The 25,443-nt window shown below is 37.5% G+C and overlaps 1 pseudogene; it reads right to left on the bottom strand.

Moving 5' to 3' along the window:
- Positions 1 to 10,575, bottom strand: part of LOC101615362 — a 66,804-nt pseudogene extending 56,229 nt beyond the window's left edge.
- Positions 10,576 to 25,443: the final 14,868 nt, after the last annotated feature.

The raw sequence follows: 25,443 nt of genomic DNA, 5'->3' as shown, positions 1-25,443 counted from the left end.
GGTAGTAAGTACATGGTAAACTATGGCAGCTGTGAGCCTGCTGGTTGTACTTTATATTTGTAATCTGTTGTTTTCAAATATTCATAAAGACATATTTATATTATTTTATACTTTATTTTTTGCCTCTTATAGTTAACAAAATAATGATAGAGGCATAGCCAAGGCCTGAAACGCCAGTTTTTGAGCACTTACCTTGCTCTAGATGCCATTATAGACATTGCCAGTGACACAAAAAATATAAATGACATAGTTACCACCTTCAGATAAATCACAGTTTAATCATGGAATGAGACACTTCAATAAGAAAAATTATGATTTATGACAAAAATGGTAGCAAGTGCTGCAGAGTTTCAAAGGAGAGAAATATGACTTCAGCTTTAGAAGAACCTCATAGGCTCTAATGAAGCAATAGTAGTTTAAATGGGATTCAGAATGATGTGTAGTGTTCACAATTGATTCAGCTTTGTATTTAAAGCCATTCTCTATCATTCTCTATCATGGGTATTTTAATCAGTGCTTCATATTTCTCTATAATGACAGTTCTATGGATTTTTATTGTAGTCCAGGCATGGCTACATTTGGTGGTCATCATTTACCACATTAGCTTTTTTCAATTTATGCTACTGGTAGTTTAAGAGAGACTATTACCCTTAGAATTTTAAGAGAATCTACCTAGTATACTTGATGTAACATCAGAAATAATATAAAAGAAATGAAGGAATGAAAACAAATTTTATTTTACTAATATAGGCAATGAAATGAAGCATATTTTTCAATCTGTGTACAAGGGCACAAAAATTAATTTCCCATAATATTTCATCAGATATAATCAGTTTATTGTTAAATATCTCTCATCTAAGATTCTATAATGATAGAAAATGATAGAAATAAAATGCTACAATCACCAACTCTCAACTGCAGAGGTGCCCCAAATACGAATGGAAACATTCAAATTAGGAAATTCACATGAATAACTTTGTAAAACTTACATCTCAATGTCATTTTAAATTACCAAACAAACTGGACGTGCGTGTCATGTCCTCCTAGTCAGGCCCAGAGTTTGTTCACACGCTTGTCAGTCCTCTGGCTGTACCCGCTGCTATGCCGTTTTGCATTCTTGTAAGAAAAGCATAAGAATTCCACCTGCTTAGCATTCTTGCCACTTATTGACATTATTAGTATTTTTTAAATTTTAGCCATGATATTTAGTTTGCATTAGTACCTGCTATTTTTTTTTACTAGTTATGTTTTCCTAATGACTAAATGATAGAAAATATCTTTTCATGTGGGCAGTTCTTCAATGTCATAGCTACTGAAATATTTTACCAACAGATTTGTTTATGATTTTATTGTTTTTATTATTGCTTTATTTTTTTATTTTTCTTCCTTTTTTATTTAGGTAGGGTTTTACTCTAGCCCAGGCCAACCTGCAATTCACTATGTAGTCTCAGGGTGGCCTCAAACTCACAGTGATCCTCCTACCTCTGCCTCCCTAGTGCTGGGATTAAAGGCATGCACCACCAGATCCAGCCAAAGTTTTTATTGTTTTTATTGATGTTGACAATGATTTTCCCATTTCAAGATTATGTTAAAATTAGTAATATAAGTAAAATGTCTATAGAACCAGAAAAGTCCTCAAATGGTCAAGACAGCTCTAGTGGGAAAGACAAAACTAGTCACCAAACTATCTGCCTTCTCAAAATGTTTCAAAGCCATTATAAGCAAAACAGCATGTCTATGAGACAAAAATAAACACCATGAGCAGTAGAACAGGCCAGAAGCCCAGAGCTAAATCCTAACACTTAACATCAGATAACTTTTGATGAAAGTATAAAAACACATATTAAGGAAATGATAAACTCTTCAAAATCGACAGATAACTGGGCTCTTACCAATTTCTTCCAAAAACCTTATTCTGTTGCTCTCTTGTATGTGTGCATGTAGGTCTGTGTGTAGACAAAATCTACATAGGCCAGTTTTCTTTTCCAATTTAATAATTCTAAGCAAGTCAATCATTCTTACATATGTTTTTGATTAATTTCCAGATATTTCATTTTATATTATAATTGGTCCATAAAGTTGAGAATTAAAATGAACTGTCACAACTAATCTTGAATTTATCCAAGGATAAGTACCAATCAGTAATGATGTAGACATATTGCTTGATATGATTTGTTGGTATTTTCTTGGAGATTTCTCTGCACCTCAGGTTACGCAGGACCCTGTCCCCAGTCGCTGACTGCTTCTGCTCCCTGTGCAGCAAGAAGCTCATGAATGGTTAGCTTCTCTTCACTGCCATTTTCTGGAAGAGGGTTAATTTCCATTGGTGTTGTCTCTCTCAAATGTTTTCTATTATTCACTAGTGAAACCATTTAGTCCTGGAGCTTCCTTAAAAGGGATAAACATAGACATTGAGAAGACACATTGATAATCATGACATCATTTTTTAGCCAGAGTGTAATAGGGGCTTCCTCCTAGGGTCTATGACCTTTCAAGTTATAGGCTTCTTGCTTGGTTCTCAGTGCAAAGAGGGAATTTTGTCCCACTAAGTGAGTTTCATATGCAGAGAACAGTTGAATATCTGCATGGCCTGTGTGTCACTATTGCAGCAGTGTGTATATCAAGTCTAGATGACTGATTTTGAGGCTTGCAAGATCCACTGCTTGTTGTGTGTTGTTTGTGTTGTTGACCATTATCTCCTAGAAGCCCACATAGAACTTTCTAGCAGTATGAAGGCCAGCCAGTAGGGAGCTAGCATCCATCTCAGTTCCAGCTTTATCTCTCAGTATCCTGACACCACAGGCTGTCGTGTCTTTAGTGATAGGGTTTTACCAGTTAAATATGGTGGTAACAAAGTGCTTTGGCAATGGCCTGCATTGTTTTGGGAGCCATATGGACCTCCCTTACCAACACCTCACCATAGGGCGTAAGCCAATTCTGTCACTAAGATTTATCAGCAACAGCATGGGTTTTAGGGTAAAGCTTTTCATATCCACTACAGGGTGCTTTTGGCCAAAGTATTCTTTCTCTCTTATTAAGAGAGATATTTTTTTTTTTAGTTAAAAGAAAAGATACTAACCAAGGATTGGAGAATATGTTCTAGTGGTTAAGGTGTTTGCCTACAATGCACAATGAACTAGGTGACCTGGGTTTGATTCCCCAGTGTCTGTTTTAAGCCAGATGCACAAAGTGGCACATCCATCTAGAGTTTGCAGAGGCTAGAGGCCCTGGCATATCCATTGTTCTCTCTCTTTTTACTTCCAAATTAATCAATCAATAAATATGTTTTAAATGCTAACCAAGAGGAAGGATTCTATGTTACTAATTCATACCATCACTTAGTTTGTGTCTTCCCCTTTTCCATAAAGGAAGGACACTGTTCTTGTTTAATAGTTTTGTTTCAATTAGTATGATAAGTGAAATTGGGAAGTCTCAAAAGAACACATATTATATGATTATATTATATGATTCCATTTACATGAAATTTCCCAGACAAAGACTGCACAGAGGCAAAAAAACAGATTGATAATTGTTTAGTGCTCAGATCAGGAAAATGAGATAGTGGAAGAGATTACAGTGGGCTGTGCTGTGCTCACAGCATAAATGTGCTAAAAGCACCATATAAAATATGTTCTTAGTAAAAATAGAAAGGTTTTCAAGATGCAAAAGTAAATCCCAATAAAATGGAAATAAACCCACTGAGATTTGCTTATAGGTTGCACACTTCTAAAAGTCAGAAGTAGAAAGGGGAAAACACAATCTCTCCAAGAAACTGAGCTAGTCTGTGCCAATCCTGCCTCTCAGACTTCAGAAGCATCTCACTATAGACAGGGCCATCTCAAGTTAACTACTTAGATTTGAATATTTCAAACCTCCTGTTGTTTAAGGATTCTCAAACATTCCGGCTGCAAAACAGATCAAAGTTCTGTAGAGCACCTGACCATGACAGAGTTTTTAGGTAAAAGTATGAATCAGAAAGGATACCACAGAGAAAACTGATGTCTGAGGTGGCCACTACAACAGAGGCTTCAAGAGATCCTTCATAGAGCTAAGAAAGTAGGTCAATGAGTTGTTCGTTGCCAGCCAAGCAAGAGGAGCAGATTGTCACAGCTGTGCAGAAATGTATCCAGATTAAAACAAAACAAAATAAGACAAAACACACATAAATCCTGTTTAAGACTGCTAGCCTTCATAGAGATGAGCATTCTAATAACAATAAATAACTACAAAATTATCAATCTATGCATTAGCTTCCCATTCCATAGTGTGTGTGCATATGAATAACCATGTGTCAACCCATAAATATCTGCATTTTTTGTCAATTACAGTAACTTAACAGACCACTTCACTTTTTTCTTTTTTTCTTTTTTTTGCATGAAGTGATTCAGAAAGTTGAAACATGGAGTCTAATGTTAGTCATCAACTATAAAGTCAGGCAAACATTTTCAGTGGCTTTGTCTGTTAATAAAGTGACAGACGTGAACAACACTGCTCAGGTGTCACTGTTTAAGGAGTAAGTGCTGAGTTTGCAGTGACTGAAGACTTAGCCTGCAGGAAGAGACTGTGTGGAGCTACACACAAGTATACTTTTCTGAGAAAATTAAAAGTGCTCTAATACAACCTGACAAGAAATCATCTGATTTGTGTCGTAATTGATGGTGGTGAAATACACCCAAGAAAAAATGACTTAGCTTAGTAGACGCTCAGAGCTTTGGAAAGTGAAGAGCGTCGTCACTCATGGCAGCATTTATCCATAGTTACCTTACAGCAGAGTGTTAACCACACTTGCATTATTAAGTACTTCCAACAGGGCCAGTCTGTTACCCGTAAGCAGCCATTGTTGTTCCTGTGATTTTTTTTTTTCTTTGTCAGAAAAAGTTGAAAATATTACCTTGTCTTACAATCTATAGGCACAGATTTGATAGTCTAACAGTGGTATCCTTGGCGACTTTTTTTTTAACTCAAGACTAAGATCAGCGCAAAGCGCTCTGCACCCTTGAGTAACTGTTTTGGAAGTTAGCTTGTGTTCACGGTTGAGCTTCTGTGCACTGGACGGTGAGATGTACAGTCAGGCTGCTCCATCACTGCTTCAGGTGTCAAACGCTCAATAAGGAAGCAAGACCTGCATTCCCACATATATTTGCATGGAATGCATATTCTGAACTCAAATGTCAATTCTTAGTCATTTTTTGACCTTAATGTAAGCATAAAATAATCTCTGCACTTCACAACCCACTTAATGAGCCATTGAAGACCATCCACCAAACCTTCATTTGAGAACAGATTAATATGCAATTTAAGGCATGCAAAAATACCAGTATCAAATGCAGATCTGAAATAGGATTCTATAAATGGCGAATCTGCTCAGTTAGTATTTTGTGCTCCTTAAATAGCATCCGAATTTGGCAATAAATATCTGCATAAAAGACATTTCCAAAGATAAAATATGTAAAATTTTATTACAAGTCAGCATCAACATGTCCTTCCAACAGATTTTGATTATAGACACTACTGATTCTGAACTCTAATTAAAGCATCTTCTTCCAGAAAACTTCCATTTTCACATTAGTTGGCCCCATATTACCAAAAAGTTATACTCCATTTCAAATATTACTTAAATTCTCAATAAGTTTTGAGAGGATCACATTGAATAAGCATTCTGAGAGCTAATTATAAAAAAAAAAAAATGCCCCATACCTTTAATACTGGTAGCCTTCAAAAATCAGATGTTTTGGGCTTGACAGATGGTTTATCTGTTAAGGTGCCTGCCTGCAAAGCCAAAAGACTCATGTTCAAACCCCTAGAACCCTTGTGAGCCCAATGCACAAAATGGCACATATATCTGGAGTTCATTTGCAGTGTCTAGAGGCCCGGATGCTCCCATTTTCTCTTTCTATGCCTCTTTTTCTTTCACTAAAATAAATAATTTATATATATATGTATATGTATACACAATATATATATATATATATATATATATATGTACATATTTTTTAAAAAAATCAGATGTTCAGATGTTCTCTGGTTATATTGCTAGAAGATAGTTTTAATACATTCCCATAGATAATCTTGTTAGCATGTTTCAAATTTATTTATTTTTTCTATTTTTCTATCTGGATTTTCAATTGATTAATTTACACATTGGTGTATGCACATGCATCAAACTGTACTAAACAATACATTCATGAATAAACTCACCCAATTAAAAGTGCCTGTGCCCTCTTCTTCTTGGAGTGTGATCATGTTGCCATAAGCAATCTCTGGAAATGATTTAGATTTCTAGAATTGAATAGCTCCCACATTTGAGAAGGGGACAAACAGACTTCTTGACAAATTGAATCCTATGTTTGTGGTGACACCACAATCATTGAAATCACTACTCTTTCAAGGGATAAAACATTATGCAAGGGTGAGATGTCCAGGGATCAAATGACCCTGGCATTACTTTGTATAGTTAATTTCAATAATGATTTTATTCTAAACTTAAATCATAGCAATTCTAAAGTGTTATTTATTGAGAGTGATGTGGGTGAAGTGACTGCAGTTAGTAATTGTTCACACTAAAAATATTTTTTTCTGAGCTGGAGGGATGGCTTAGCAGTTAAGGCATTTGCCTGCAATGCCAAAGGACACAGGTTTGATTGCCTAGGACCCACATTAGCCAGATGCACAAGGGAACACACACGTCTGGAGTTCATTTGCAGTGGCTAGAGGCCCTGACATGCCAATCCTCCCAATCTCTCTCTCTGTCTCTCTCTCTATCTCTCTCTCTCTACCCTTTTTCTCTGTCAAACAAATGAATAAAAGTAAAAATATATTTTCTTCATCAACTTACATATTTGTTATTTACTTTTATGAATTTTACAAAATGATGTGTTTCCTTTTGACTTTTTCATAGATGGATAGCATGTCTATGATTTTGGTTCCCTCTCTAAGATTACTTAGAGTTTTTTTTTTTTTTTTTTAAATCTTATTTATTTATTTGAGAGTGACAGAGACAGAGAGAAAGACAGATAGAGGGAGAGAGAGAGAATGGGCGCGCCAGGGCTTCCAGCCTCTGCAAACGAACTCCAGACGCATGCGCCCCCTTGTGCATCTGGCTAACGTGGGACCTGGGGAACCGAGCCTCGAACCGGGGTCCTTAGGCTTCACAGGCGAGCGCTTAACCGCTAAGCCATCTCTCCAGCCCTACTTAGAGTTTTTTATAATAATATTTCTGACTCTAACTTTTGTTATCAACTTAAATCCTGACCAGTGTATGTGAGTGATGAGGTTGTGAGGTTTTATAAGACTGAAATGGGCTCCATATTCTTTTAAAGAAAGAGGTTTGAGGGCTAATTAGGACAGAAACTCGGGTCTTTGACTATGATTTCACAGTAATACGGGAATGGGACCCACACCTAAACAATAGAGTTCAAAAATACTCTGTGAGATTGAGGGGAGGACTTAATGGATGCAGTGCTTACAATGCACACATGAGAACCTGGGTTCTGATCCCTACTGTCCATGTAAAATGGCAGGCCTAATAAATAGCACGCACTTGTAACTCCAAAGCTGGGGAAGTAAAGGTGGGGAAGTCCTAGAGATTGTTGGTTTACTGTGGTGAGCTGTAGGTCAAGTCGGAGAGCTAGTATCTAAATATATAGGTAAGAGCAATTGAGGAAGATAACTCAACATTGATGTCTGGTCTCCATGTCTGCACACCAGCAATTGCACTTACACATGTATGTACGAGCACACTTATATGAATATGCAAAAGGATGCAAACCTCTGTTCCATGAATTAGGATCAGAATGGTTCTGCTCCCTGATTCTGTGAAGTATTAATCAGGACTCTGTATGCCAAAGGTTGTAAATGGGGAAATATTCTCCTCTAGGAAGGACCAAAATGCTTGCTAAGCACAATGTAACATTCACATCAACCTAGCTGATTAGCAGGGGTACCCCCATGTGATGGTTAAGGTGTTGTCAACTTGATCTGTTTAGGAATCTACAGAAATCCCTTTGTCGTGGGTCCCCAAGATTGGTTCCAGGAAGGATTAACTGAAGGAGGAAGTCCTTACCCCAGGGTGTGCCCTTCTCTCAGAGCAGGCGGCCCCTCTCAGAGGGTGACTTTATATAAGGAAGTCTGGGTGAAAAGAGCCCTGTCCTTCCTTCCTTCCACTTGGCTGCTGGAGCTGCATGCTGTGTCCAGCATGGATTGAAGACCAGCGTCAACTGAAGATCCAAGTGGATCAAAACCCAATGGCTCCTCAGGAAGCTTCCAGGCCTTCAGTGCCAGATTGGGACTGCTGAGGCATCTGGCCACGTGGACTGAGTAGCTATGGGGATCCTTGATTCTTAGGCTTACAAATGCTAGTTGACTACTATAATATAATCTAATAAATTCCCTTTCTAATATAATTCATTCTAGTGATTCTGTTCCTTTAGAGAACTCTAATACACCCTACTTAAGAAAATGATGTAGACATTGATTCTAGGGACCCCCCATTCTGAACACTATCAAAAGGGCAATTGTCCATTTGTGACTGTCTTCATTACAAGGTAGGTGCTCCCCCTCACCGTGGAAAAGAAAACACATCAAAAATACAGTCAGGAATAATCATTCTTCAAACTGCAGGAGTGGATGGATGATATTTTATAAAGTAGAATCAACAGACTCCAAAGTGCAGAGTGAGACTCCAAGCAAACAAGAAAAAGCAAAGTGCAAGAGTCTGTCTACTGGATTAATTAGCATTTTTGTCTAGAAGTGATCTGGAAGTTTCTGTGGAGGTGAGTCAGTCACTTTCTATTGCTGATCTTCCTTCTGCTCTTTTTTTTTTTTTTTTTGGTGTGTGTTTGTGTAATGTGTGCATGTATGTACAAATATATCGCCCTTTATTTTATTTTATTTTTTTTTCACTTAGGCTGTCAATAAGATCCAGCAGTCCTTCTGTCTCTGTCCATTCATCACTATTACAGTTACATCCCAGCCATGCTCAGCTTTTACCTTGGTGCAAGGCTTAGGACTCGGGTCTGTTTGAACAGTTCATACTCTTATGCGCTGAGCCATTTCCCCAGTTCTTCAAGTTCATTCTTCTGTAGGTGTGTCAAAGTAAAATTTCTACTTTTGCCCTTCAGAACCTATTCTGCTTCTGAAGGGCATCTTGTGTGTGCAGGATGAAGTTACTTCTGTCACACCCTATTAAAACAATGAGGACTATGGCCACAGGTAAAGATCACCCAGCACACTTGCTCCAGGAATGGTTTCATGAGACCAGTCCAAGTAAAGAGGTTGATATGATTTTTATAATAGCTTCAGTAACTGAAAATATCTTTCCTTTTTCTGATAATGTTGGCCTTCTAAAGAATAAATTTTATGACTGAATTCCTATATTTGCTATATATTTAAAGAAAAATTAGATCTCACTTTTGCAAAGCTACTTTCATTTAGCTACATATGTGATGATTACATTGGATTATCTTGTGTACTTAGAGAACAGAAAACAATATAAAGATAAAGAAAATAACTTGCAGTTGTAAAATTACACTCACACAAAACTATTTTCATATGCAGGTATTTGTGTTATAAGGGGTCTTAATTCTATCCTCTTTGTCCTCAAACGCCATTTTGTTTTTACTAAAATTTGCCAAATTTCAGTCTTGTTTTAGAGTATTGTACAAATGAAGAACAAGCATGAAAATAAGACACAATGACCAAACTACAGGGTTGTTGGAGGACATTCTTTGATTGAGGCAAATGGATTTTGAATGAAACCTACTCCTTTCGACAATATGAGCACTTGCTGTTTTTCAGGCTGAAAGTGCTATTCCTGACTTAGAAAATGAAAAGATGCTTTAGGGTTTACACACATAAAATCAAACTTGGATGGAAAATAAGACAAACTTGAAGAACTGTCTACACCCACTTATTCCTCAGGAGAGAGTGTTATTAGCTCAAGGAAAGAGGTCTTTCAAATATATGCATTTTTTTATAATATTTAATTTTTATTTATTTATTTGAGAGCAACAGGCAGAGAGAGAACGAGAGATAATGTGCACGCCAGGGCTTCCAACCACTGCAAACAAACTCCAGACGCGTACTCCCCCTTGTGCATCTGGATAATGTGGGTCCTGGGGAATCCAGCCTTGAACCGAGGTCCTTAGGCTTCACAGGCAAGTGCTTAACCGCTAAGCCATCTCTCCAGCTCAAATATATGCATTTTTAAATATTTTATTTTATTTATTTATTTGAGAGATAGAGAGAGAGAGAGAGAGAGAGGCAGATGGAGAGAAAAAGAATAGGTGTACCAGGGAGTGTAGCCACTGCAAACAAACTCCACATGCATGTGCCACCTTGTGTATCTGACTTATATAGGGAATCGAAACTGGGTCCTTTGGCTTTGCAGACAAGTGCCTTAACCAATAAGAAATTGCTCTAGGCCTCTATGCCTGCCTACTTGTCTTGCTGCTGCTCGTCTTCCTCCTCTTTCTCCTCCTCTTCCTTCTTCTTCTTCAGAAATTTCAAGCTTCTTTGTCCAGAACAATACTCATCCTCTATAAGTGTAAAATAAATCATATAAGTTATGTCCACCATAATCCGATAGCCTGGAATTGTACATATAACTTGAGGAAGTAAAACTGACCACGATTCTGTATATCATGTCATTTACCATGTTATTAATGCAGCATTTTTAAACATTAAATATGATTTGCTGAATGGAAGACAAAACACCATAGAAATAAAATGTTGAAAAATCAGGAAGAACAGAGAAGAAAGAAAAGAACAAAATAAGGAACTTCATAGTTACATGTATATAATATAGAATGTCTTGGTGATCCCTGAGACACCAGGAATAAAATAATCTGACTTTATAGGAATAATCGCCTTTCTTACTTCTGTGTATGTGGGAGGGCAGTAGGAATATGTTCATGTGTATGAGTACATATGTGCATGCACCCATATGGAGGCCAAAAGGCAAACCCCAGGCCTGTGTTATTTATTTATCCATGTATTTATTTACAACAGGGCCTTTCACTGATATGGAACTTCAAGTAGGCTAGTAGTCTAGACTGCTTCTCTGGTGAGCTCTGAGGATCTGTCTGTCTCTTTTGCAATGCTGGAATGACAAGCAGTTAAACTATGTATTGCTTTTTTTATTACCATGGGATCTGGGAATTGAACTCAGGTCCTTATGACTGCAAGGGAAGCGCTTTATTGACTAAATTGTCTTCTCCGCCTGCCTTTCTTTCCGCCTATTGGATTGTAGGAAATAATGACAACCATGTAATATATATATATATATATATATATATATATATATATATATATATGTATGTATTGTTAACAAAGAGTATTCACATTAAGTGAACATTAAACTGAAAATATTTACCTTGCCTTTGTGTTATTTGGCAAAAAAAAAAGTCTGCAACATACAGTAGTCTTGATTTGTAACAAAAAGGGGTTCAGATGTAGCAAGCAATGATCTTTCTTTAATACATTTGTATAAATGCAAAGGAAATAGAGGGAGAGGAGAGAAATAGAACAAGAAAGGATTAAAAGACACTCCATGATTTTAAGAAGTTAGAAAGAAAAGCAGTTCTGCCTTTACTTTGAAAATGTGGCTATTGAAAATGGGACTATGTCCCTTATTTCTTTCTCTGTATCTTTGTCATTTGCATATAGAGATGCTACCGATTTTTGTGCATTGATTTTGACTCCTGCTACTTTGCTATAGGAGTTAATCACCTTCAGGAGTTTTGGGATGGAGACTCTTGGGTCTCACATATACAATCATGTCATCAGCAAATAGAGCTAACTTAACTTCTTCCTTTCTAAATTCTATCCCTTTTATTTCCTTCTCCTGTCTTATTGCTTGAGCTAGGACTTCCAATACTATATTGAAAAGCAGAAATGAGAGAGGACATCCTTGTCTTGTTCCTGATCTTAACGGGAATTCCTCCAGTCTCTCTCCATTAAGTATTATTTGGGCCTTTAGAGCTTTGTATATCACCTTTATTATGTTAAGATAGGAATCAACCATGCCAGTCCTCTCCAATGTTTTGATCATGAAGTGATGTTGTATCTTGTCAAAGGCCTTCTCGTCATCTATCGAAATGATCATGTGGTTTTTATGTTTGAGCTTGTTTATGTGGTGTATTAGATTTCCTTATGTTGAACCATCCTTGTGTTCCTGGGATGAATTCCACTTGGTCAAGGTGGATAATGCTTTTGATGTCCACAAAGAGCTTTTGATCAGAGAAACCTACAAGGTTTCCTAAAAGAATGAAAGATTTCTGTCAGAGTACTTGATGACCCACCAAAGGTCAGTGGTAAGACCCTATTGCTGAAGACTCCATATGCAGCTGACACATAAAATGGAATGGCATGGCTGGAATCCAGGAGAGAGTCAGTCCCCAGACACTCAGCATGTATAGTGCCAGAAGGTGCTACGTGGGTAACTGGGGGAAATGACCAAGATCTATCCAAGCAACACATGGTCTAACCTACTTAGCAACAAATAACATGTTGTGATGCCCACACAAGTGCAATAGTGGCACACAGCCATGGTGGGGAACCAACTGGTCTTGATTGGGCTAACTGATTCCCTCAGTGGTACAGGACCCATAGCTGGAGCTGGGAAACAAGTCAGAACCATATCCAAACATAAGCCCACTCTCCAATATCAAGCTACCATCAACCATGGGCTACAAGAGGGCCTACACATATTAAACTCTCTATAAAAAAAAGTAATTGTTATCTCATTTGTCCTGGTGCTAACTTACTCTCCGTTGGAAAATCTGCTTCTCTTTTTCAGATAGATGCAGGTCTTCAGGAGAGAGCCATCCCATCATACCTCAAAAGGGCCCCAACTGAAATTAAGGAAAATTGGCAAAACAAGCAAGGGTGCTGTTTTCCTGATGAACCGGGTACCAGCACAAAGGGGAAGGAGACCAACACAGAGAAAAATCAACTCCCACCAAATCAGAGAGCCAGAGCCTCAGAGGCCCCCAACACCTCATCACTGAAGCAGACCAAAAATGAACCCAACAAGGCTCAGGGAAATTTTGCAGAAGAGGGGGTGGAAAGAATGTCAGAGCCACATGTTGGGTCATAATATGCAGAGACATTTATCATACCAATAACTGTGGGCTCACTCCACAATGCACGACCCATATACCTCAACAAGAAGGGGCCATTGGGGAGGGAGTAGGTCAAGGATGAGCCTAATAATGGTACCAAACTGCCTGTATTTACTGAATAGAAAACTAATAAAATAATAAAAACACTAAAAAAAAAAATATGGTGCGCTTAGAAAACAAGGCAATGCGGGTAGGTAAAGGAGTTGGGTGGAAACTGCACTCTTGGTGGTTTCAGTTGCCCTGCCCCCAGCTTCCCTGTGGCACACACTTCATACAGATGTTGAATGGAACTCTGCTTCATGGTGGCTAGCAATATGCAGTCACAGTGGCTGAACCCCTATGGGTCCCACTTATCCACTTTCCTTCTTTCCTCGTGGACTCTTCAGCAGAGTTTCAGACCTTCCGTGCATGAAGGTTTGACAGTTGCCTCACTGAATGCAGGCCTAAAGAGTGACTTCTGGAAGCAGGTTTTTAAAGTGAAGATAGCATGCATACACCTAGTCTTCTGCGTGCCTCCTCTCAGGATGCATTGCCTCAGTTTTCTGCATCAGATTTATATGAAATCTACATTAGATATTTTTATACTTGATATTACTAAGGAGAGTCATGAATCACCAATAAGCTATGACAGCTAGCTGTTCCCCTAATATTTCTTCAAATCTTCCTCTGCGCAGAATTTTCCTATGGTTATGCAGCTTTGTCACTTACGTGACAATCATAAAGCCGCAGAGAGGCATATCAACTCTCATCTTTTGAAGACCAGAACGAGTTTTGGAGACATTTAGTGGGTCTTAGAAATCATAGTGTCTCAAGGACTCAAATGGAGTTAATTTATCAGAAATATAGACACATTCAAGCTTTGTCTAGATCATATTTCTTTACTGCATTATATCTATATTCTTAGGGATTATTTTTTAAGATGACAATGAAAGTCTAAAAGCTAGATGATTTGTAGGGGCCTTGATTTTTTAATGTTATGTTATGTTATTTATTTACTTTCATTCCTTCACAGTGCATTGACATTATTTTTTCTTGTATCATATATGTGTATATATATGTATGTATGTATAGATATATATATATGTATGTATATATGTTTATATGTGTGTGTGTGTGTGTGTGATTTCACAATGATGGATGTTTAATTTGATTCCTCTTCAAAGAGAAATCGAGTTACTGAGTTTTCTATCTCTTCTTTTATGATATATATAGCAGTCAGCTTCCGGTCACTGGGATCAACTTCCAAACCAGGCACAGTCATGGGAGGAAGGGAATTTATTTGAAGCTCTCAGATATGAAGCGAGTCCCATAATGGTGGAAAAAGCTGGCCCACTTCCACAAGCCCATGGGGAGAGAAAAGCCACACCCAAAGCCATGCAAGCACACTCCAGGAACGTCAGGCAAAGCTCCCACAATCTGAACATCTTTAGGGTGGACTGCCAAATCTACCCCCATAGATTACTCTACCCTGGTGGCTGGAGATCTAAATTACAAATGTTAATAAATTCCTGAGTCACTTTGGGGACGTCCATTCAAACAATGACAATAGATAAAAATGGAATTAAAGAAACTGAAAAGATGACTTAGCTAGTTAGAAGTGGGTAAATTGGCTCCAAAGTTTGTAGGGTTGTTGTAGAATCACTCATTTATGTATTCTTTCCAGAATTATTTGTCACTCCCTCATTTCTGGGGTAAAATGCTCAACCAGAAGGAGCTTACTGAAGAAACAGGTTTTACTTCACTCAGAGTTCAGGGGAGGATTTCATCATTGTGGGGAAAGCATGGCAGGAGTGAAGTGATGAACCAGAGCATCACTTAGAGTGAGCTGTAACACACTTCCCAGCAAGGCTTCTCTCCTACAGGCTCCACAACCTCCTGGAATAACACAACCACCAGGGGATCAAGTGTTCAAACATATGCACTTATGGAGGATATTTTACACTTAACAAGAACACTTGCTTTTTTCCAGGTAACTCTGATGCAAGGTTTTCCATGTTTATGGTCTTTCAGCAAAGCCTATTAGCTCTCCATAGCCCAAGACAAAAGCAACTGGTGCATATTAGTGAGAATTTCTATCCTTTTGAGAAGTCCTTCCATCCTCTTCTATGTGCATTGATCCTAAATTTTTTTCAAATAAAGTACTGGCTTAGGCACTGGGACAAAGCTTCTTACTAGTGGCACACACTAGTGACACTTGGGAGGCAGAGGTAGGAAGATTTCCATGAGTTTGAGGTCACCCTGAGACTCCATAGTGAATTCCAGGTCAGCCTGGGCTACAGTGAGACCCTACCTCGAAAAACCAAAAATAAAGAAAGAAAGAAAGAAAGAAAGAAAGAAAGAAAGAAAGAAAGAAAGAAAGACGAGTCACATTAAGGGTCAGGAATTCTTCAATCTTTGTATTATGAGGGCTTGGGTTTCTAAGATTCAACTATGATTGAAGAATTTTGGAAAATTCTTGAAGTTAGAAAGACTAAAGTGTACATGGTCCTGTTTCCTTTTGTGCATGAGACTTGTCCTGACTTAAAATTTTTACCTAATTGGTAAAATTTGAGTCACTGGTTTTCATGGGCTCTAAGCAGACAAAGGACTTGATGTACAGAGAAAAATCTCAGGTTTCATGAGGTAGAAGGTGGGACATATTAGATAAAGATGGAGAAGTCTAGGTGAAATCAAACTAGACAAGTAGGAGAAAGGAGGTAGACAGCAACAGAACAGAAAATAAATAAATAAATAAATAAACCATGGGGCTGGAGAGATGGCTGGAGAGAGATCACTGATCAAATTCATGTAGTAACAGCCTTCAGCTAGGACCTGTTTTTTCTTGCTACCAACATTGGAGGCCATACAAGTATATTTTATGTCCTCATCTAATTCTAATTCCTGTTTTTTTTTTCCTCCTTCTTATTTCCCATTTCTTTCTTTCTTTCTTTCTTTCTTTCTTTCTTTCTTTCTTTCTTTCTTTCTTTCTTTCTCCCTCCCTCCCTCCCTCCCTCCCTCCCTCCCTTCCTTCCTTCCTTCCTTCCTTTCTTTCTTTCTTTTTTAACCATTTTCTTTTAACCATTTGCCTGCAAAGCCAAAGGATCCCAGTTTGATACCCTATGACCCACCTAAGCCAGATTCACATGGTGGCACATGCATCTAGAATTCATTTGCAGTGACTGGAGGCCCTGGCACACCCATTCTCTCCCACTCTCTTTCTCTCTCTCTGCCTCTAACTCTCTCTCAAATAAATAAATAAAATATATTTTAAAAAATGAACTAAGGAAGTATTTTCACTACATCATTAGAATATCTACTTTTGGTCACATTTTGTAGTCTCATTTAGGATACATATTTCTGTCATAGCATTTCATAGGGCTGTACAGTGTGTGTGTATGTATGTGTGTGAGTGTGTGTGTGTGTGTGAAGGGCGGTAGGGTTTAGATTGGCTCATTCTTGGAGGTGATAAAGTACATCATTGTGGGGAAGGCATGATTATAGCTATGCACGTTGTTTGGTCACACTGCATCTACAGTCAGGAAGAAGAGATAGGTGCTGGTGCTTGCCGGCCTCTTATTTATTCCCTTCTTATTCATTTCTGATGGGAGGAAAGGTTTCATTTTTCTTACAGTCATGATGGCTGGGGAAATCATGGCGTGACAGAGGCTTGACATCAGCTCTGATGCAACAGGTGAAAAACAGCATCAGGAGAGTGAGTTGAAAGCTAACAATAAGAAGCTGGCCATAACACCCCTAAATCTCCCTCCAGCAACACAGCTTCTCAAGAAAGGATCCACCTACCAATATTTCCATCAGCTGAGGATCGAGCACCCAAACACATGAGTTTATGGAGAATTTCAGATTCAAACCACTGGGCTGGTGCCACCCATAATGAGGACATGTTTTATTGCTCTATTAATCCCTTTTGAAAATGCACTTGACAGAGAGATACATAGGTTTACATTCCATTAATTCCCTGGGTGTTTATTAACTCATTCTGTGCAACAATCAAATTTAGTTATTACACACATATAGATACATGATTGTATTATTAGGGCAAGTATAAATGTTAGTGTTGAACAGTTATCAAGAGTTTAATAAGAAGTCAATGCGTGCTTTTTATAGAAAATATCAGACACATTAGCTGAGTCATTCACAGAAATACATATTCTTTTGTAGCTTCTTTATTATTTATGAAATTTTTTGTCTGCCAGAGAAGCAGAAGTGAATAGGAATTCAGAGAACCAAAACTATAATGTTTCCCCTCAGGGCATTCAAGTCTGAGAAAGAATTGAAACTTTAGAAAAATATTTTTTCTAAGATGGAATGTGGTATTCCTTAGAAAATCAAAGGAGAAGTATATTTAGATGAGAGGGAAGTGGGGAACAAATAAATACCAGAGAAAATGCAGAAAAACATAAGCAATTGTGAAGGACATACTAAGCAAAAGTAAAAAGGAGGCACAGATAACCTCCGGGATCTGCTAGATCTGTCATTTAGCTTGGTACTTCCTGTCTCTCCACCTACCTATTTTATCTTATATATATGCCTGCCTTATTTCCTTTTGCAAATTTGTAGAGTTGTTTATGCCATTCCACTAAAACTCCAAACTTACCACTTAACCCTCTTGTTACAAAGTTAGATTTACCTCCCTACCACACAGATAGAATGAGCCAGCTCTTCTTATGGGTATCAAGCTCGGAGTAGAGACTGTAATGTGTACGTTTTATAACACCTTTTACCCTTTCTTTTCTTTCACATCAGCTAAGCTGTTTGAGAGTAGGCAATTTGAATATTTGATTAACATCTTTTAGACGCTTCATCTGTGGCCAGTTGTCTTGAGCATGGCTGTTGGGGCCACTCTTTGAAGATCAGATTGACTGGTATTATGGACACTTGGAGATGTTCATGGGTTCCTGGAGGAAGTAACATTCCAGCTGCAAAGAATAACAATCTCCAATTTTGACCATGATTTTTGCTTCAAGAGCCCTCCTTGGCACAATCACTGAGGTCCACACCTACAAGTACATGAAAACATTTCAGCCATGGTAATACTTGCTGAGTTTCAGATGATCTCACCTGCAGCTCTTCTGCAGGGCAATATCCCTGACTGATCAAATTCATGTAGTAACAGCCTTCAGCTAGGACCTGTTTTTTCTTGCTACCAACATTGGAGGCCATACAAGTATATTTTATGTCCTCATCTAATTCTAATTCCTGTTTTTTTTTCCTCCTTCTTATTTCCCATTTCTTTCTTTCTTTCTTTCTTTCTTTCTTTCTTTCTTTCTTTCTTTCTTTCTTTCTTTCTTTCTTTCTTTCTTTCTCCTTCCTCCCTCCCTCCCTCCCTCCCTCCCTCCCTCCCTCCCTCCCTCCCTCCCTTCCTTTCTTTCTTTCTTTCTTTTTTATAAGACTGGTCCTCTCACTTTTTCCCATTTCTTCCTCCACTGTGTATGAGAGGAATGAGCTTTCTGGACAGTCAACCACAAGAATTAGTGTCATTTTTCTATTTAAATTGATTTGAGCTATTCAAAACTTACATTGGAAATATGAGAACGATTCTTCCTGCATGCTAAAATAGAGAGGTAATGACCTGATATTTTCAATATGCCTTGCACTGCAATCAGCTTGTTTCAACCTGAGATTGATCTAGACATACAGTGGTCAAATTGTATATGGCATCACAATTCTGTCTCAGGAAAGAAACTCTGGATACCAAAACATGACCTCTGTTACACATCCCTCAACAGTTAAAGCTTGCTCCATGGTTATTCCTTTTGCATTCTTGGCCCTCCTTTCAACTTAAAATAAGCTTGAAAAAAACAGGTATGCTCCCAAATCATCACACAAAATTACCTGCTCCTCAGCAGCCTGCAGCCAGCTTCTTTTTATAAACAACCTTTAATCAGAGCAGATGGGGAAGATCCGAAGCCTTACCTGTTTCTTTCTCACACCTTGCTTGTCTTTGTGTGTTAGCTAAACAAAAGTGATGATGGCTGGCTTATTGCTATAGCAAAGTCATAATAAATAGTGTTGTTTTGGTTGCTCTAAAAAAAAAGAAAACACCTTTTTACTGACAATTTTAATACTTGTACATAATGTATTTTATCATAATCTCCCTCATTATCTTATTTTATCTCCTTTTGTCTCTCCCTTTCATCAAAAACCTTCTGTTTTTCCAACTAGTCCCTCTTCTATTTTGATATTCCCCCCCCCACCCGCCGCCCCACCATCTATCACGGAGTGTTGAAAAAGCCCAATACTGTTCAGGTATTGTGAAAGTAATAACAGCCACCCTGTGGTGTGGTTGTGAATGCAACAGTCACGTTATGGCTAGAAAGTCGTGTTTCAAAGCACTCTTCCCCATATTCCTCTTCAGGGATGTTCTCTGAGCCTTGGCAGTGGTAATAAAAATATCTCATTTAGCAGTGAACACTCAACTGTCATTTATTCACATCACTTTGAAAGGGCTGGAGTCCTCCTAGTAGTCATTGCCAGCTCAAAAAAGAAAAAAATACTAATCTATGACTATAACAGAAGGCAGAATTTGATGGCCACAACATATGTATTTACTGATACAAGAATAGTAGTTCCTCCCACCAACAAAACAGCACTTTTGTCCTTGTTAGGATCATTAGAAGTTTCAGTTCTGTAGAACAGGTTTAGTTTTAAATTTTGTTTCTTTCCAAATTGCTTGATTTTTTTAAGTGTAGTCTCACCTATTTTTTTGCAATCTTACACATTCATAATTTTTGCACTTTCAGTATGTGGGTGTGTGCAAATGACACTCATGTGCTTCTGGTACTTTTCACACTATTTCTGCTGTGCTCCTGTGGGGCTGCTAAGATCAGCTTGGAAAAACAAATGTCACCACTTCTACCTGGGTATTAGGAAGATCATAATATTTTTGTTTTATTACTATAAAATGATCATATTTTAGGAAACTAATATTTTTGTATCATCATCTTTTACTTTGAACCACTGGTTAATATGCATATTCTCCAGTATCAAGAATGTATTCAAATGATGCCACAAGCAGCAGGTGACAGGATGTGTAAGGATATGGGAAAAGTGCACATGCTGAGACAAACAGATTTTTTAGTAGCATTCTTATTTACTCTAAGACTTGAGCCAGGTGAGGTTGTACATTCTTTTAACTCCAGCATTTGGGAGGCAGATGTAGAAGAATGGCTTTGAGTTTGAGGCCACCCTGAAACTACATAATGAATTCCAGGTCAGCCTGGGCTAGAGTAAGACCCTACTTTGGGAGGAAAAAAAAAAAAAAAATACTTGGTTATATTTTTTGTTCCTTCTCATGTTTAGCACTTTTATTACTTATATGAATTCATTTAAGCAGTTCCTGGATCTGTTCCCCATGACATATGAGATGACATATGCAAAAGCGTGAGATGTTTTGTTTCCATGTCAAGCTCATTTGGAAGTAGTCCAAGCCAAAGTGAGGGAAATGCCTGAAATGATTCTGATCTTGTAAACTGCCAATTACATTTCTCTAGAAAGATGACAGCATGTGCTGAATATTGCAGTATCATTTTTTTCCCCCAGGAAACCAAATAAAAAGTAAGAAGACTTTTAGGGGAATGAAAATATAATTTTAGAAAATCTAAGCATGAGAAAATTTACAAATTCCAAAGTTTCTATGACTTTTGTCAAAAATTTCTTGAGATAAGAAATTCCAAAGCGGGAAGCATTGAAAATTTTGTCAGGATTGGTTGAAGGTGATGTTTTCTTAGAGGTTTCATATTCATTTGATTTGTGGCACAGATGTTTAAATAGTGCTTATTATGTCACACTATTTTCTTGAGTGATTACTAGTAAACCTCACAATACCACTACATCTGTATAAACAAAAATCAGTTGTATAGAAATAATGGTAATCAAAAAAATTATGATTAATACTAAAGGATATTCCCCTAAGTAGAAGGGAACATGGGCAAAACAAAGAGAATGAAACCAGAAAGACCCTGGAAAGTGCCAAGAGAAACTTTCTAAATATTCCAGAGAAATGCATGTTCATAAAACTGTGACACCTAAGGGAAGATTAACAATGCTTAACTAGCTTTTGAAGTTCTTCTGAGTCAGATTCATTTTTAGATTCATAGACATGAAAATTTGGGTATCATAAGGAGGGAAGAATCCTTGGCCACAAGAAACTTTTCTGTCCTTCACCAACTAGGGTCTAGAAAGCTTTCTGAAAAATCTCCCTGACTGGGGATTTTACAACAAGAGAAGGATAAGCTTAGAACAATAAAAGTATCTGGCAAGTGGAAAGTCAAATTTAACTAATAATTTCCTATATAAAAGCATATTATCATAAAAGTAGGTGCCAGTCAAATAAAATTAATGACATAAAATTTAAAAATAAATACAGTATAAGCTCTGGTGAAATTTTGTAAGTATGGCAAATAAACTCAGTGGAAATAGAATGGCTCAAGTAGAGGTCAGAATACCAGGGCTTGAAGACTAGTTAGGTAGATTAGATGACCCAGACAGTGACAAAGGCACTAAGTGTGGTGGTTTGGATGTGGAATGACCCTCTACGCAGCCTCTTCTGTTTCAAGTGCTTCACCCTCAGCTGGTGGCATTAGAAAGGGAGCCTTACTGAATGAGGTGCATCCCTGAGCATGGGTTTTGGGGGTTATGCCTCAGCTTCCCCTTCCTAGAGTTCAGCTCATGCTGTTGCTGCTTTCTTCCAGCTTCTGTGGCAGGGAGTGGTGGCCAGTCTGTGATCGGCCATGCCCGCCTGCCATGATGAACTGCAGTCTGTAAACTGAAACTTTTCTCCTGTCAGCTGCTCTTGGTTGTGTGATTTGTCCCAGAGATGTGAAAGTAACTATAACAGTAAATCACTACCAGAGGAGTGGATTGCTGCTAGAAACCTGACCAGGTGACTTTTGATCTTTTGAAACTTATTTGTGGGAGGAATTTGAAGGGACTTTTAATTTTGGACACAAAAAATTTGCATTGCTGGGAAGAGATATTGGTGGATGATCCTGGTGAAAGATGAAAGAACATAAAGGTTAGAAATGAATTACAAACTAAAGAGATATAATATATATTTAGTAAAAACTTGACAGAAAATACACCAAAGCTAGTGATATGGACATCAAGGTACAGAAGATATTTAGAATGAAAAACCAATAAGAGAAGAGAATAACAAATAACCCCTTTGTTGCAGTCAGTTTGACACTTCTGGGATGAACCTTCAGACCAGTCTCAGTTTGTGGGAGGAAGAAGGGATGGTTGAACCTTACATATCCAGGGTAAATTCTACAATGATGGAAGAAGCCAGTATACCACCAACACAAGCAAGCACACTCCAGGAACCCAAGGCAGAGCTCTGATACTCTGCATATCTTTGGCTGGATTTCAGATCAGCCCTCTCAACTGAGGGTTGGACACGATCCACCCACCAAGACACCAAGTTACAAGTTTTAATAAAACTCCTGAATCTAGTGGGGAACCTCAATTCAAACTACCAGTTTCCTCATATCATAACTAAAAATGCAGTATAAAGACCAAAGAAAAATATTATAATCTGCAAGAAAGAATCACCAAGTCACAAGTAATCACAAACCCATCAATACAATAATTGATTTTTAACAGCTACTCCTAAAAATCAGAATGGTATGGGATAATGTATTTCAAACTCCAGAGAAAAACAATAAATATGAACCCACACTGCTATATCTATCACATTATCCTAAACAATTGAAGAAAAAAAATTACTTACTATGATAAGTTTAAAGTAAAGAAATACATGACCAGAAAACCAGTACTACAGAAGAAATGTAAAGGAATTCTGTATTACATTGAAGAGAAAATAAACACATAGAGGTGGTCACAAGATAGACAAGGTATTCTAACCAAATGGGACTAACAAGTAGGTTTAATTATATTGCCACCTAACAAATTTGATCTCAAAGCAAAATTAAATCCAAAATAAAGATATTCCTTTGCAGTAAATAAAATAACAATTTAACATAAGGGCATATAATTTCAAGACATATATGCACCAATCCACATATCAGATTTCATTACATAGTTTTGAATGCAAAGGCACATATTGACTTCCATATAACAGCAGTTGTTGACTTAAACAAGCACTCTCAGCAGCAAACAGGTCTTCCACAGAAGAAATCAAGAAACTGAGCCAAATGACAATACAGATCAAGTAGATCTAATGGACATCTACAGAATATTTCACCCAACCAATAAAGAATATACATTCTTCTTAGTGACCCATAGAACCTTTCTCTAAACTTGATCATATTTCAGGACACAAAGCAAGTTTTTTTAAAAGTATTTTATTTTGATTTAGTTGAGAGAGAGAGAGAGAGAGAGAGAGAGAGAGAGGGAATGGGCCTCCGTCAGGGCCTCCACCCACTGCACATAAACTCCAAATATGTGTGCCCCTTTGTGCATCTGGCTAAGGTGGGTCCTGGGGAGTTGAACATGGGTCCTTTGGCTTTGCAGGCAAACACTTTAACTACTAAACCATACCTCCAGCCCACAGGGCAAGTTTTATCAAGAAAGTAGAAATAATTTTTCATTTGAGAGTTTATGGAGGAAACTTAAAAATATTCAAAATTCAGTGAAAAAACATAAAAGAGCCAATGGGAAACAATGAAAGCCTTTTTAAAAGTCTACAGCTAGAAATGGCTATATTAAAAGTCAGAGAGAACCAGGTATGGTGGCACATATCTTTAACCCCAGCATTCCAGAGACAGAGGTAGGAGGATTGCCAACAGTTCGAGGCCACACTGAAACTGCAAGGTGAATTCTAGGTCAGCCTGGGCTAGAGTAGAGACCCTACTTTGAAAAAGCAAACAAACAAACAAAAGTCAGTGAGATCTCAAGGAAATTACTTAATAAAGAACCTTTACTTCTTATCAAACAAAAGTAAGCCCACCTCAAAATCATTACATGTAAAGAAGTATAAAAGATCAGGGTAGGTATAAATGAAACTAAAGTAACAATATAGAGAATGAAACAAAGTGTATGTTCTTTGAAAGTTATACAAGAGTGAGAAATGGATAGCTAAACTAACTAAATGAACAAGAGAAGACCCAAAGTCCCAAAGTCAGAGATGAGAAAACAGCTTTTACAATAGATACTTTGAAATTTAGAGGATCATTAGGGGATGATTTCAAACCCTGCTTCCATTAAAGCAGAAAAAAATTAAAACAATGGATAATAATGGATAATCATACTCACTTTCTTTCAAATAAATAAATAAATATAGTTTTTAAATGTTAAAAAAAATTGATAAATTTCTAAACCCATATCACCATCTTGTTTGATCTAAACAAAGAGGATGTCAACAACTGTAACATATTATAATAAACAAAGCCATTGAAGAAGTAATAAAATTGTCCAAAAAAAAAAATAAATAAAAGATCAGGTTAGGGAGATGGCTCAGTAGATAACGTTTGCGCAAGTGTGAAGACCAAGTCCTGCTTTTCAGAACCTAAACTAAAGCCAGAGGCTACAGTGAGGGTGTCTGTAATCACCGTGGCCTCTGTGGCAAGACAATAAGTAAAGGTGGGGGAATCACAGACCATCTAGCCTGATGCATACTGACCCAACAAAGAGACCCTGTCTCAATCAAAGTGAAGGTGAAGACCACCCCTGCTTGTTTCTATACTTACATTTTTCTTTGTATGATTATGCATGGACAGTAGTTTGAAATACTTAACAAATTTGAGGAAGACTATGGGAAATTGAAATACACACTATGCTGATGGATAAGAAGAATTTATGTCATGAAAATGACTATGTTACCCAAAGCAATTTATGCATGCAGTATAAAATCATCATCAAAATTCTATTGACATTCGGCACAGAAATAGAAAAAAAGGAAGCCAAAAATTCATAAGGTAGTAGAAAAGATTCCAGAAATCTAAGACAATTGTCAGCCAAAAGAACAATGATGATGGCATCATTGTACCTAATTTTCAGTTATACTACATTGTCTTAGCTAAAACAAACAAACAAAAAAAAAAGGAAAGGAAAGAAATAAACAAGAAGAAAATTCAATGTGGTTTATGTTTTTTTCTGAATTTTGTAACATTTTAATGTAATTCTTATTATTTTAGAAATTTAAACTGCAATATTTAAAACTTTCACATTATTTGAAACTTTTTAAACAGTTTTTATTGACAACTTCCATACTTACAGACAATAAACCATAATTCCCTTCCCTCCCTCACTTCCCCTTTCACAAATTCACTCTCCATCATATCCCCTCCCTCTCTCCATTAGTATCTCTTTTATTTTGATGTCATCATTTTTTCCTTCCATTCTGAGGGTCTTCTGAAGGTGGTGC

The sequence above is a fragment of the Jaculus jaculus genome, chromosome 15 (assembly GCF_020740685.1).
Source record: "Jaculus jaculus isolate mJacJac1 chromosome 15, mJacJac1.mat.Y.cur, whole genome shotgun sequence".
Classification (NCBI taxonomy): Eukaryota; Metazoa; Chordata; class Mammalia; order Rodentia; family Dipodidae; genus Jaculus; species Jaculus jaculus.
Note: the sequence above shows the minus strand (reverse complement) of the source record. Positions and strands in the feature narration are given on the sequence as shown.